The 14,483-nt window shown below is 43.9% G+C and overlaps 1 long non-coding RNA gene across 1 annotated transcript in view; it reads left to right on the forward strand.

Moving 5' to 3' along the window:
* The first annotated feature begins 407 nt into the window (after positions 1-407).
* The window catches only part of LOC106738536 (uncharacterized), an 89,491-nt gene continuing 75,415 nt past the window's right edge, over positions 408-14,483 (forward strand). Inside the window, exon 1 of the long non-coding RNA XR_002093225.2 lies at positions 408-529. This is a non-coding gene — a long non-coding RNA (uncharacterized LOC106738536). The remainder of the gene's footprint in view (positions 530-14,483) is intronic.

Here is a 14,483-nt window from a genome sequence, read left to right on the forward strand (position 1 = left end):
ACACTTTTAAGGAGTCACACTAGCTACAAGCTGGAACAGTGCAGAATACAGTAATGCATACTATATTCTACATGTAATTCAATGCCCAGTGCATTGATTAACAGGGCAAGGGGTATATGTTTATTATTTTTGACAAGCTGCAAAGGATTTTTCATTCACTTTTCATTTTAGTGAATGAAAAATCCTTCACTAAAAGGAATCAAAACAAACAAACAAACAAAAAAAACCCTTTCTCCTTTAGGTTTTCTAACTCTTTTAGATTTTTAGACTCAAATTCCCTTTTTGGGTCTAAAAACTAAAATTCTTAGAGTTTAAACAAACTTGTGGTTTGTCTGATAGCATTTATGCTTCATCATAGCTGTTTGGCTCACCCACCCCTCACCCTTCTTTTCCACCTTTTAGCTGGTTGAGGCTGGTTTCATTGGAGGCCAACAGTTTCCATGCGCTCCTGGTCACACAAGTGAGTCACCATGACAAACAGTGAAGAGCAGGACAAGAATTCACAGCAGTATGCAGTTGCTCAATTTAGGTATGTTTTAATCCTGCATGTTATAATAGTTTAAAATGAATTAGTGCAGTAAATTGGAAGAGACTACACTGGATGGTTTTCCATTGTCACTGATCGGATTAACAGAAACAGGGATTTAAATTTATATGCGAATCATGTAAGAGTACTACCCACTTTTTTAAACTGAGTATTGTTCTGATTTCTGGGGCCTTGTCTGTACAAGAGAATTGTACTGATTAGCTAAATTGGTTTAAAAACTTACTCAGTTAAATAGATACAACTCCCCTGTGTGGACAACTTGAGCTAAATTGATAATCAAACACCCTTAACCTGAAACGAGTGTATCCATGTGAGAAACTTGCATTGATTTGAACCAAAATAGATGCGCTGTTCTGCCAACTCTGATATGAAATCATGCTAGTTCAGTTTCTGTGTCCAGACAAAACACTAAATCAGTTTTGTTAAGTTGGTGTGATTTTTACATCTAAGCAATGTCTGTACAGACAAGAAGAATTTGAGCTCCTGACAGGTTATTTCCTTATTGTGACAGAAATACAGTAAGTGGACACAAAAATATAGGCTATCATCTACCTACTGTAATTTATTACAAGTGAGTATACTTTTCAACTGAAATATGGAGGCAAAGCAAATTCGAGCTTATTGCTTTTGTATGCAGCTTTACTTTTGGAACTTCTGTAGAACTGCTATGTGCAAATTTTCAGCCAGGTAGTATCATCACCCCAGATATTGCTTACAGCTCAGTAACTGTCTTAACTTCTCTCCATGTACACTAGATTAATTTTATGAGGAGTCTTTCTAGTAATTGCCAACAGCCAAAAAAAGTAATTGCTAACAGCCAAAAAGCTCCAAACCAGCACCAATCCATCTGGGTTTTTTAAGATTGTCAGAAGGGAGTCACTTAGAACTTCTGGCTTTGAGACAACAGATGTAGTAGATAGAAAAGTAAGTGTAAAAGCAGCCAATTAAAAATGTGTTACTTACATTGTCCAGCATTGAACCATTAACCCATTCTCTTAGTTCATTGGGAAGTTACCTCATTTTTATACAAAAAGTTAAAAATCACAGTATCTCAAGACTGATCTGTTATTTAACATTACTTTAATCTCTTTCCTGCTTCTATTACAATAGAACATAATTGCGTATGAGATATCTGAGCTTAGGCATAAAAAGCAAAAACATACATGGAAAATTATTATAGAACTAGATGGAAATGAATCCAATGGATTTTATAGAAATGACTGTAAAAACCCATAGAATTTAGTAAAGGATAATATTCTTTCTGTAGAGCTTTTTATCAATTCTATTTGATTCAATATCAGCATTCTATTTTTAAATTATTTAAATTATTAGATTTTTAAAGAAACTTCAGAAAAATCCTGTCAAATTCATCCCCACTAAATCCCATTGGGTGAAACTTTTCATATTGTATTTGCCAAGGAAAAGCCTTTCAGAAAGTGTATGATATAATTAGTTTTATTATTTGGTGGTGGTTTGCAGACATCAAGGGTTGGGGTTTTTTTGCTCTTTAGACTGAATATGCTACATGTGAAAGAAGCCAAAAAGTATAACAGTAGATGAGTAAGAGCCAGAGTGCTGCAGCTGGGGGAGGAAGTTATTTCACGATATGTAGCTAGTGGAAGTGTGTGTGGAAATTGCTAAATAGTATAACATGTACTCTGCATCTTGGATGACTGTACTATCACAGTTGTGCCTTCTAGTCCCACAGTTTTGCAAATAAGATAGTCCTCCCTGTTTCAGAGAAAGCATTTCCCAATGCTAGGGACAGAAGTTACACATAAACCGGTTTAAGTGATCAGAAACTGGTTTAAACCTGTAACAGAATGCAAGTTCACTACACATAAACTAGTTTCAAAATGGCCAAAACCAGTCTGAGATAAACCTGGTTGAATGTAGTATCAGACTTAACCAGATTATGGAACTTGTATCCCAGACCCCTGTCTGGTTTAAGTTAAATCAAAGTCCTCCAGCGTGCTCTGCAGTCCTGGGCTAGGCTGTCTGTTCCAGCCAAGCAGGGTTGGCTCTACCCTTCTCTTCCCTAGCTGGAGCTCTCGGTGGTTGAGAAAGGGGTGGGGGTGGGAAACCCTGCTCTGGAGTGTTGCCAGGTCTGCCTGCCAAGGGGGAACAGGCCCTGCAAAGCGTCCCCAGCCTCCCACCCCTTTCACTGCTCCAGCGGCAGGAATGAGAGTGGGGCCAGACCCCAGTAGTCCAAAGGGAAATGGGGGGGGTGGTGGGGGGGAGGAGGTGTGGGCACCCATAGGCTCTGCTTGTGCTCCCAGGCCCATGCACGTGGGCTGCAGTGGCCAGATGCCAATAGCCTGAGGAGAAGTGAGGGGGTTTAATCCCCACATTGCTGGTACAGACAGAGCACCCTGGGCCAAGTGCCTCCGAGGAGTGGCCAAACAGCTGCAGGGAGGGGGCAGTGAGGGGGGATGTGACCTGGCTGCAGGGGGCAGGGGGAGCTGGAGATAGTTACAGAGCCTGAATCATTTCTGCCTCCCACTGCGGCAGCACAGACCGGGCAGGGGCAGCCCACCCTGCAGGGGGTGGGGGGTCAGTGCCCACCAGCTCCCGCCTCCATCCCTGCACAGGGGGCCACAGTTTGCAGGTGGGCTGCTACAGCAATGTGGCTCTCCGACCCCTTCTTCTCCGGGCGAAGGCAGCAGAGTGAACCATCATGGTGGGTGGAGGTGAGGCACCTGTCACCTGCTGCCTGTTCACAGTGGTGCTGGATGCTCCAGGCATGTTACTGTGGGCCAGGAGCATGGGCAGCAGTGCGGGAAGGCAATGGCAAGCAGGCAGTGGGTGACAGTTGCCTTACATCCATTTGCTGGAATGGTTTGCTCTGCTGCTGGGAGAGGGAGGGGGTGGGTAGTCACGCTGCAGCTGCATCCTGCCTGCATACCATGGCCCCTGCATGGGGCTGAAGGCAGGAGGCAGCGGGTTCTGAACCCTGTCCCCTGGGGCCACCCCAGCCCAGGCCATGCTGCCGCAGATGGAGGCAGCAGTGAGTCAGGCTCTGTAACTAGGCTCGGTTCCCCCCACCCCCTGCAGCCAGGTCATATCCCCTCAGTGCTGTGGCAAGGAAGTTTGGTGCCCGGGGCAAAGCAATCAGCGGCAGCTCACCCTTGCCCCACACACAGATCTGGGGGGGCACATGCCCCACCCATGCTTGCCCAGGAGTGCACGCAGCAGTGGGAGCCACCCTACTCCCATCCCCATGCCCCCTCCCCCAATAAGCCACTCATGGCTCTGTCCCGTACCAGCTCAGCAGCGCCTGTTAGTGCCTCTTCGCTTCGGTGCCTGGGGTGGTAACCCTGCTCACCCCTCCCTTGGTACGGCACTGCATCCCCCCTCTCTGCCCCCTCCCCACAACTGACTGGCTGCTCCTCAGAGGGACTTGGCTCAGGGTGCACTGTCGGTGCCCGCACCGCTGCTCCCCACAATGGGGGATTAAACCCCATCTTCCCCTCAGGCTACTGGCATCTGGTCGCCGTGGCCATGGGTGCATGGCCCCAGGTGCACAAGCAGAGCTTATGGGTGCCCGCGCTGCCTGCCCCCTGCAATGGGAGGATTAAACCCCTGCTTCCCTGCAGGCTACTGGAGTCTGGCCCTGCCTCTGTTCCAGTGAAAGGGGTGGGAGGCTGGAACAGCCAGCCAGTGAGCAGGGGTGGGGGAGTTGGGGACCCCTGACAGGGGCTGCTTCCCCCCTCCCTCTCCAAACAGACCCCATCTGGGGGTTTAAACACCTCCCCAGTCATACTCAGGCCTGCCCAGGCCTGGTCATGCCCCTTCCCTCGGCTTAGTTTCCCTCCAGCCGAGGACTTACTCTAGCACCCCCCAGCTTCTGGCATGACACTGCAGGCATGTGCCTGAATTTCCAGAATCAAAAGTGAATGTGTATTCACTTGCAAATTGGTTCAATCTGCGCAAGTTAGACTAACCTGCAAAGATTGAATAAATTTAGGCTCCAGCTTTTTGAATGTCTATCCCTAGCCCAGGAAACTGATTATTACTAGTTGTGTTTTAGTATTAGGATTACATAGTAATTCTCAAACAGGGTGCCGCAACATGCTGGGGTGATTTAAGATCTTTTCAAGAGTGCCATGGGGTGCTACATAATATTATCACTGTTAGATGTATAAACATGATTAACAAGATAAACCCAGATATTGCAAATAAGAATTCATAGTGTTAAAAGCATTCTGACCTGTTCTGGTCTTTCTTTCTTCTTTTCAACAGAAGAATGCTCTGTTAAAAGAAGAATGATCTATTATTTTTCTGTAATCAAAAATCAGGTGAAAACTAAGAGCTGACTTTTCCCAAGGGGTGTCCTGAGTCTTGTGGGATGCCTTGAGACTACAAATGTTGAGAACCACTGACATAAATGGAAAAATAAATTTGCATTGTGCAGTGTGTTTCAATGTGCAATGTTTGTTTTGTTTGAGTAACAGCTTATAAATGTTTGTCATTTGTAAGGTGTATTAAAATCTTGCAGAAAAGGATATAAAAGATTTAGCAGTTTTCTGTGATTGGTTTTATTTGTATTGCAGTAAAATCCACAGTCAGTCAGACTAGGGGCACTTGGGATAGATATCATACTGTCACAGAGCACTGAGGTGCCCTGCTCCTAAAGAGGGTAAACTGCTAGGGAGGGAGCCCTAGCAGTGAATAAGGAGCCCAGCTGTTGGTTGCCAGGGCAACCAGAGTAGGTCAGCTGACCAGAAGGGGCAGGACCTGGCTCCCTTATAAACCCTAGGGGCTGTGGCTAGGGGGAGTTCCCTGCCAGCAGCCAAGGAGGAAGGAGCGCTCTCTCGCTCTCGGAAGAGAGCAGCAGCCTGACTGGAGGTGCAACGGCTGAGAGATGGAGTATTCCCTGGTAGGCAGGACTGTTGTTATGGCTGGGTGGCTTCCATTTATGTTATAGCCAAGGGGCTTACGTTTGTGTTGCTGTTTGTCACTGGTGGTCTGGGTGAGGCTATTAGGGGTTGGAGGAGGCCTCATAGGGGATCCACAGCAGTGTGGGGACCCCAGCGCCAGTGAGGGCGCAGCAATCGGGGTGCACTAACCCCAACCCCAGGAAGGGGAAAGCTGAGAAGCCCCGGAGGAGGGGGCGGCGTTGCTGAGAAGCCCTGGAGGAGGGGGCACATTGTGAGATGGGGCTGGGGAGAGCCCTTGTGCCAGAGAGGGCGCAGATCCAAAGAGGTAGGGCCTAGAGAGGACAAAAGGGGCCAGATTATAATAAGGCTAAGACATAACAAAGTCTATTCCATCGGTGAGGCGTGGGCTGCAGTGTAGGGGAGGAAATGGAGCCGCAGATAGTGCCCCCTGGCATTGGGGCAGTACAAGGGCAGCCTCCTGCTAATTAACATCAATTAATCAATTAACAGCAAGGTGTGGCAGGTGAGAAGGTGGGCAGTTGCCCCAGGAACAGGTGTGCGGGCCATGTTTAGATCGGCCCAGAGCGGATACCTGTTACACATACCGACGTATGGGAAGCACGATCCTCTTTCCAAAAGGTCTTAGGCTTATTGCATAAGCAGAAATTAGAAAAGATAAAAAAAGGGCAATTATCAAATAATATAAGAATTGAGCAGTACACAGAAAGAGGTTTCAGCTCACAGACAATTCTTCATCATTTTTTTTCAAGTTGGGGAAACATTTTTGTCATCTGACAAATGATCACATATGGCTTCTTCTAGCTTTAAATAAATTCATATATTTTACTTTACTGTGGCATGCTTAACATGTTTTCTGTTATTAACTGGCATGTTTTCTGTCAATCAGTGGTGTGTCTAAGAATGAATTGAAATGTGGGTTTTTCTTTATTCACATGCACATGGTCAAAAGTAAGAGCAGAAGGCAACAGAAGGTATGATCAAACAGCATTTGCCATAATTTCAATGTATTTGCCAATGAGCTTTTAAGAGCTGACAAAAAATGCAGGCAGTGACTTGCAGAGCACCACCATGTAATGATCAGAAATTACCTGTTTCCAATTTGGTTTTTTTCCTGTTCTACTTACTAGCACAGCCTGTTTATTTGTTTAATTTTGTTTGATAAAAGGCTGCATGCAAACAGAAGAACCTACTGTACTTAATTTCCTGTTGTTTTGGTCGACCACTATTCATGAATTAACATTGTGCATGCTGAACAGTTTCAGCTGAAAATATTTTGGAACCTAGAATCACAAAACAAGGATGAGGATGATGGTGGTGGTGATGTCTTCCTTTCCTTTTATCCAGTAGTCTAGCAGTTAGGATACTCACCCAGAGTATGGGAGACTGATTCACTTGTTTCATCTTCCTAAGGGAATCCAAACCCAGTGGTCTCACAAGAGTGCCCTGAACAATAATCAGCAGGATCTTCTGCTCTCAGCTTCGTTTTTTGATACTTCTACTAATTTTTGAGTTAGCTATGGTCTGTCACTTCCCAGGAGAATATCCTAACCAGCAGTCTAGAGTCTCTCTCTCTCTCTCTAGGTGGTTCAATGAATATTTATTTTTACACAAAATTGAATGACTCCTCCAACTGGAGAGAAATATGGTGCGCAAGAGAAGTGCTCCATTATTTTTTCCATAGTAAAAACTGAGTGAAAAATCAGAACTGTCATTTTTTCTTGAGTCTAAAAAGGATGAGAATCACTGAAATGACTTCATGAGGTCCCTTTCAGCCCTACTTTCCTATGATCCTAGGTCGTTGTTCTACATCAGAGGAAGACATGTTCCTATGTCACAAACACTAATGTACTTCATTTGAAGCTTAACAGTCATTTTTGTCAATCTGCATTACACATGAGCAGCACATATAAAAAAAATCTGGTCATACACTCCCCAGTAAGTTTAAAAAAAAAAAAAATCGCCCAACTTGTTAATGAGAGCAAGAAGGAGCAAATAAAACTTAGTGGCAAGCTGTAATGTATATAGCAATTATTTTTCCTATTAAAATAGCATTTTGAAAGAAACAAATGGTGGGTAGCAAAGGTCTTCAACAAATAGCATTCCAATAGACAGGAATGACTGAAGATGAGTAAGGGAACAAAATTTTACATAAAGTTTCACAAAATGTTTGTTTGTTTGTTTGTTTGTTTGTTTGGTCTGACAACTAGATGGACACATTTTTATTTCACAAATGGCAATGTTACATTGCCACATTTGGATTTGATTTCTATGTTGGCTCTAATAACAGACTTTATTTTGAAATAGCACACTTTTTGCTGTTATGCTAGATTGGAATGAACATTTACATTTTAAAATTTAAAAAATGCTGAGCCTTTATTATTCTGTATTGTCATAGGGAAATTCTGAGCTCAGATCCTACCTTGAATGGTGAATTCCTAGGCCAGTGGGGTAGGGGAAATCAGCACACTCAGAATTGGGAAGAGAGCTAGCAGTTTTGTGCCAGTTCATCAATCATTTGGTGAACTTATACCTCCTTCTGAACCTTCATATTCTATATGAAACCAACATTATTATGCTGGCAAAAGTTTCTAAGTGTAGACTTTATGTCAGTGTCTTAGCTGTGCAAACACACAAGAATATCCATTGCAATATGTCTTATCTAGGAATAATAGCACTATTGGGATTTGATCCACAGGATGCATGATTTTGGGATCAGATCCCAATGCCACCATTACTACTTAGCTGTGCAGGGGGGCAGAGAGTTGAAAGCCAGGTGCACAACCCAGCTGAACTGCCACAGTCCAGGGGCCAGGACTGGACTGTAGCCACTCAAGACTCCCATGTGGTCCCAGGGCTGAGACCTATAATTGGCTATCCCAGCTGATTGTTGATCTGAGACTTACAACTCTTGTGTGAATCCAGGCTTGGGACAGACGGGACATGTCTAAACGTTCATTAATGCACTGGTGAACGCCTTTTAAGTGACGATACTGCGAAGTAGCCTAATAATGCCGTGCAGTAGCACATTAGCACCGTTTGTGCCGTGACATGCTACTGCATGGCATTATTTGACTACTGTGCTGTTAGGATCTTGTGTACATGTGTCCACAGTTGATTGTCAGTCCCAGCCCCAAGACTGCAGCAGAGTCTTGAAGCCTCTGGTTACCCTGCCTCATGGTAGTTCTTGCATGCAGATGTCACGCTTTTAAAGTCTCATCTAGACAAGACATCAGACACAGAATCTAAAACTTCTGAATAAAATCCCTCAATGGCATGAGGCCCCAGTTGCAATGCCCTTTCTTATGTGTGTAATTTTATCAAAGATAATGGTACTACTCCCAGAGATAACTTATGCAAGTAAGGATTTCAGGATTGTTTCCAAAGTTTGGATGCCTGTCACTGTATAAGACTTCAGATTTAAAAAAGGTATTGCAGTATCTCAAAGTTAAAAATAATGCAGAAAAGTTGTTCGTGCCTCAGTTTGAGGAGAAATAAGAATAAAAAGACTTGAAAAATCACTGAAAAATGCTTCTTTCTTCATTATTCCCTTTTGCTCACCTATAGAGATCCCTTGTGACCCTGATGGAGCATGTGACAAGACAAACAACAGAAAGGGCACTACTATGGCAGATATATGCTGCGTGTCATGATATTTTATGGAACAAAATGAAGCTGTGGGTTAAAGGATGCTGTCAAGGAGCTAACAAACTTTCTAGTGACTTGACGGCTTGGAAAAAGTATAAAGTAAAGAAGTAACAAAGAATCCTGAAGCTCCTGAACTAGATCTAAGAGTGCACCTCCAGATTTAAATTTGGAAGGTCTCTCCCCCTTGTATGCACCCTCAAGTGTGACCTTGTAATTTAAAAAAGCAAGGGGGTGAGAGAGACAACTGACAAAGGAAGCTTATAAATGAGATTTAACTAAGGGATATAATGACTACGTAGGACTGATAAATGCAGTGAGTTAAATAACTACACTGGGAAAGTAAAGAGAAAAGTAAAAGTCCGAGCTGTTCAAATACCTAAATTAGGCTCCTAAATCCACTTTAGACTTTTCCTTCCTTTGTCATGTCCTTGTGAAAAAGTACTTCAGCAGAATTTTCAGATTCATTGGAATCTGACAGGACCACACTGTGAGAGCTTCTGCTGCAGTCTTGAACTTTTGACTTCTGGATGGTCAACTATGCATCTAGCACTCATACCACCTCAACCCCCATCACTTTTGGCCACATCAGGATAAAAGGCCCGTTCTTTACAGTACTTAAGTATGTGGATGCTTCTATACGTTTCATTCAATAAATATGGATGTAGGATCCTTATTTAGACAGCATTCTTCTGTAAAATCCAGACCAGGAATTTTAGAGATATGAAGTGCTATAGTAAAAGCTAGGCTATGCATGGCATTGCTTACAGAAAACTGTGCTGTTGTATAAATTAAGGTAATCAGTCATGAGGTCAATACTAGTGAGAGATGGAAATTAGGTGTCCAGAGGAATGAGATTTTTTTAAGATGAGAACTGAAAGGAGAAGGAGGGGTGGAGGAGGTCTGTTTCAGCTGCTTAGAATTGTAGAGAACGAGCTGTGATAAAAATGAGAGGGATTTGAGGGGAGCTTCTTGCAAAAGTAAGTTTAGGAAAAGGACATAGTATAAAGTGCTGCAGTAAGCCTTGAGAAAATTCTGAAAACAAAGTGCACTTTTACAATTAATTGTGATTTGAAAGGGGAACCAAAGTAATTGTTTAAGAAAGAGAGTGATGTTCGTGGCAAACAATGGTGAAAACAACTGCAGAAAAGAAAGCCTCAACTTTTGTTTTGCTGTTAGCAATTTGAAGAAAGTGTTTGACAGAGTGAGATAACCTTGGCTTTGAAGACGTATGGGAAATATAACCTGGCATGTACGGCAACAGAGACAAGGGAAAAGGCAAGATATCTTTCTTCTGTGTCTCTCCATTGATAGATCTATGCCCACTTTCTGACAGAATTGCATCTAAACTATGGGCTTGAAGCCTCTCTTCTCAAGAGTTTTTTTTTCTTAACTGATGAGGGTCTCCTTTTTCTCTGCTTGTATCTGGGGTTTGTCCATCTTTGTCTAATCTCCCATCTGTTCTTGTTTAACTCCTCCTTTATTATGTGGGGCCTCTATACGCTATCACAGACCTTCCCCCTTCAGAAAGTAGCAGGGGCATTGCTCATGGAAGCCTTGCTCATCCCCTTCATGATTTAGTCCCTGGGTGGTATTTTATCAAAAAAGAAAGGCTGTTGGGAGAAGTATTATCACAGACTACAGCTGTTAGTGTTCATCTCATTCAACCACTTCACTAGAGCACAAAATGGCTACCCAAATGATACTATCTAAGTGTTTCTGTGACCTATGTGCTAGCTGAACTTTTTTTTATTATGGTATATGACTGTTTTCTCAAGATATTTTTCTCCAAGATACAGTACTGGATGTTCTCTGTCCCTTTACTCTTGTCATAAGATGACCCTTATTGTAGTGTTGAAAACATCTGCTTGAAGAATGGTTTGGGTCTTTTTTTTTTTTTCCCTGTTGATGCATTTTGTGGGGTTTACAGTTAAGTCCACTTTTTCTGGGGTGTGTAAGACTGTGTTAGGGAGGAACCGGATCGGGGCAGTCAGTGCAAGTGGAGCACACCAGGTGAGGGGGTTACTGGAGCATAGGCTAAGGTCAGACTGGATATCAGTCCAAGTGTCAAGGTGAAGGATAAGACAAAATGGTGGTCCGGACAAGCAGTTGATCCAAGCTAGAAACTCTCCTGCTGCCTGGTCTGAGTTTATATAGCCAGTGTGGGTGGGGCTTCTCTCTGAGGGATGACTCGGCTTGATTGTCTGATTATCTCCAGCTAGGACCTGAGACTGAATCAGCCCCAGTTGGTCCTTTGCTCATTGCATTACTTCCTCTCCTAGGGGTACTCTTGGGCCAGGGTTTTTGGGTGGGGCATGGTGGAAGCCTTGAACCAACTCAGCAGTGTGAACATTCTCTGCTGGTGCCCAAAATGGTCCCGTGGTTCATAGATTTTTCCAATCAACAAGATAGAGGGGTATACATTTGGTTTTTTTTTTATGTTCAGGACTTCCTTAACTATGCACTCTGTCTTTGAACTAGGATGGACGGGGGCAGAAGAGTGGAGTGACTTGGGAATGGGTTTTCTAGGTAGGGTTTTAATAAAGAAACAAAGAAGACAGAATGGACTTCCTTGGATTTGGGCAGCTGTAGTCAAAAAGCCACTGGGTTGATCTATGCTGTGATTTGAAATGGGCCCAGGTACTGATGGTCCAGTTCGGAGGAAGGGTGAACTGTTTAAACTTCTGGGAGGATAGCTGCACCTCATCTCCTCCCCTGAATAAGAGTGCTTTGGAGTAGTGCTGGTCTGCAAAGTGTTTATAGGTCTCCTTGGCTTGTTTTAGGTGGACTTTTGAGGTCCTCCTGGATATTTTCCAGATACCTCACTAGTTCTGCTGCAGCTGGGGTCAGTGACTAGATTGGCAGGATCACCTGAAGGCAGGGGTAAATCCATAGTTAGCATAGAAAGGACTGTTATATGGAGGTGTGATCTTAGATGTCACAGGCAAACTCTGCCCAGTGAAAGGAGGAAAACCCAGTCATCCTAGTGGAAATACAGGAAGCATTGGTGATACAGCTCCAACACCTGGTAATTTGTTCAGTCTGACCCTCGGCCTGTGGGTGACAGGTCAAGACGACATAATTCCATCTTTAAAATCTAGAAGAACTCCCACCACAAATGGGATCCAAATTGATGCCTTTGGTTTGAGATGATGCTGGAAGGCATTCCATGGGGCCAGAATTTTTTCCAGGACTAGCTGGGCTGTTTCTCAGGTGGTGGGCACACCACAACAAGGAATGAAATGAGCCATCTCGGTGAGCAGGAAAAGCTGATGATGAAATCCAGAGATGTTGTAACCCAAGGCTGAGGAGTGGGTAGGGGTTATAGCAGGGGTGGGCAAAATGCAGCCTGCAGGCTGGATGTGGGCCACCAGGCCATTCTATCTGGCCTGCGGGGCCCCTAAAAAATTTAGAAAATTAATATTTATCTGCCCTTGATTGCCTGCCATGTGGCCCTCGATGACTTGCCAAAACTCAGTAAGTGGCCCTCCGCCCAAAATAATTGCCCGCCCCTGGGTTATAGGGACCCCTTGGCTTGAAGGCTTTTGGTGAGGAAGTAATTTTTGAAGGAGCTGATATATCATCTGATGTTGGAGTGCATCCTTAGCCACCAAAAATTGTGGACAATGAGTCCCTTCCAAGTTTAAGCACCTCCAATCATGTCTGCCCTTCTGGAATATAGATACCCACCTGATAGTAGAATATGCCCACTTCAGTTTCAAGATCTTGGTCAGGTTGAAGTCCTGACCCTGAATTCTTGTGGTCAGTCAGGACTAGTAATGGGTATTGGTCTCCCTCCAAATGGTGATGTCACTCAGAAAAGGTTCTGGCTAATAGTTCCTTGTCCCTGATGTCATAGTTATCCTCAGCAAGTGTCATCTTCTGGGAGTAGAAGGCACATGGGTGTAGTGGTTCCCAAGGCCCTCGGTGCCAGGACAGTACTGTTCCAACTGCAAAGTTGGAAGCATTTGCCTCCACTATGATAGGTTTTTTCACAGCATGGCATCAAGTTTAGTTTCAAGTAGGTCAGAAGCATAGCAGAAAGGTCTGTTGCCCAGACAACTCTCCTACTTGTCTGGTCTGAGATTATATTGCCAGTGTGGGCAGCAGGACTTCTCTCTTAGGGATGACTTGGCTTGATTGTCTGATTTCTTCCATCTGGGGCCTGGGACTGGATCAGCCCCAGATGGTCTTTGGCTTGTTACCAACTGCAGCTACAGGGCTGAGAGGATCTTCCCACCTTGTAGTAAGGATAGCAACATCATCAACACAAGTGGCTCTACTACATTCTGTATCCTAAGAAGGGAATTGTTAAAACAGTATGGTAAGTAGGGGCATATGAGTCTATCTGTCCAGTGCTGAAATATTGCCAAGGCACTGTGCAGGCCAAAGGCATGTTCCTAAATTTAAAAAGGCACCAGAGAGTTTAGATTTGCCCTTCATATACTTCTTAAATCCAAGGCAATGATATAGTTTATTTGCTGAAAATACTCGGATTCTTCCATACATCAGAGAGTACACACCAAATTTTGACATAACATTCATTTTCCAGAAATCTATGCAAAATCCCATTAGCCATTACATTTGGGAGTTGGCACTATTGGGCTTTGTCATTTGCTATTAGTTCCACTATGTTACTTATCATTGTTTTCTCTACTTAACTACCCAGGTTCTTCCTTCCAGTGCCTGCTCAGTGGCAGACAGTTGTTTTGGTTTTGGTTTTTTGGGGGGGGAGGAGAGGGAAGAAGGGGGCACAGGGAGCAGGCACTGAAAGAAGCGACCTGTGTGCTGCCACAGCTATTCCTTGGCAATCCTGGTGTCCTGCACAGCCACTCCCCTCAACCCCAGGTGGAGCAGACCAGGAGTGGCTCTAGGGCTCCCCTCAATACCATGACAGCAATGTGTGGGTCCCTGTTCCCCCTTTGAGCCTGCTCCCTGCCTAGCCTCCTGATGTCCCACACTGGCCTTTTTCCCCCATAGACTTATCCAAATGTTGTGTAAAGAAATAGAAATATTTCAAAGCAGGTTGAATGAAAGAAATTTCACCCTTTGTTAAATGTGTTTTTACTGATGTGAAATATGGGAACATCAAACTTGTTTTTACAATGAAAACTTTTTTTCTTACATGTGTAAAAATAGATCACAGTGCAGTGACCCCAGGGAAAAAGAAACTGAAAAAGGCAAGTGTATTCCAGTAACACTCCTTTCTGTATTGTTACAAGCTATGTCAAAGATGAAAAATCAGAATTTCACTTCTTCCTATATTCTTTAATTTAGAGTCTTTGAATGGTTTTGACCTCTTCAGTGTTTGTAATTTAATTAGTAGTCTCATTTTTTCTCTACCCAGTCCTTGTGAAAGGGGAAAGAAGGAATAGACATTTACTGGGGTAATA

The sequence above is a fragment of the Alligator mississippiensis genome, chromosome 1 (assembly GCF_030867095.1).
Source record: "Alligator mississippiensis isolate rAllMis1 chromosome 1, rAllMis1, whole genome shotgun sequence".
Taxonomy (NCBI): Eukaryota; Metazoa; Chordata; order Crocodylia; family Alligatoridae; genus Alligator; species Alligator mississippiensis.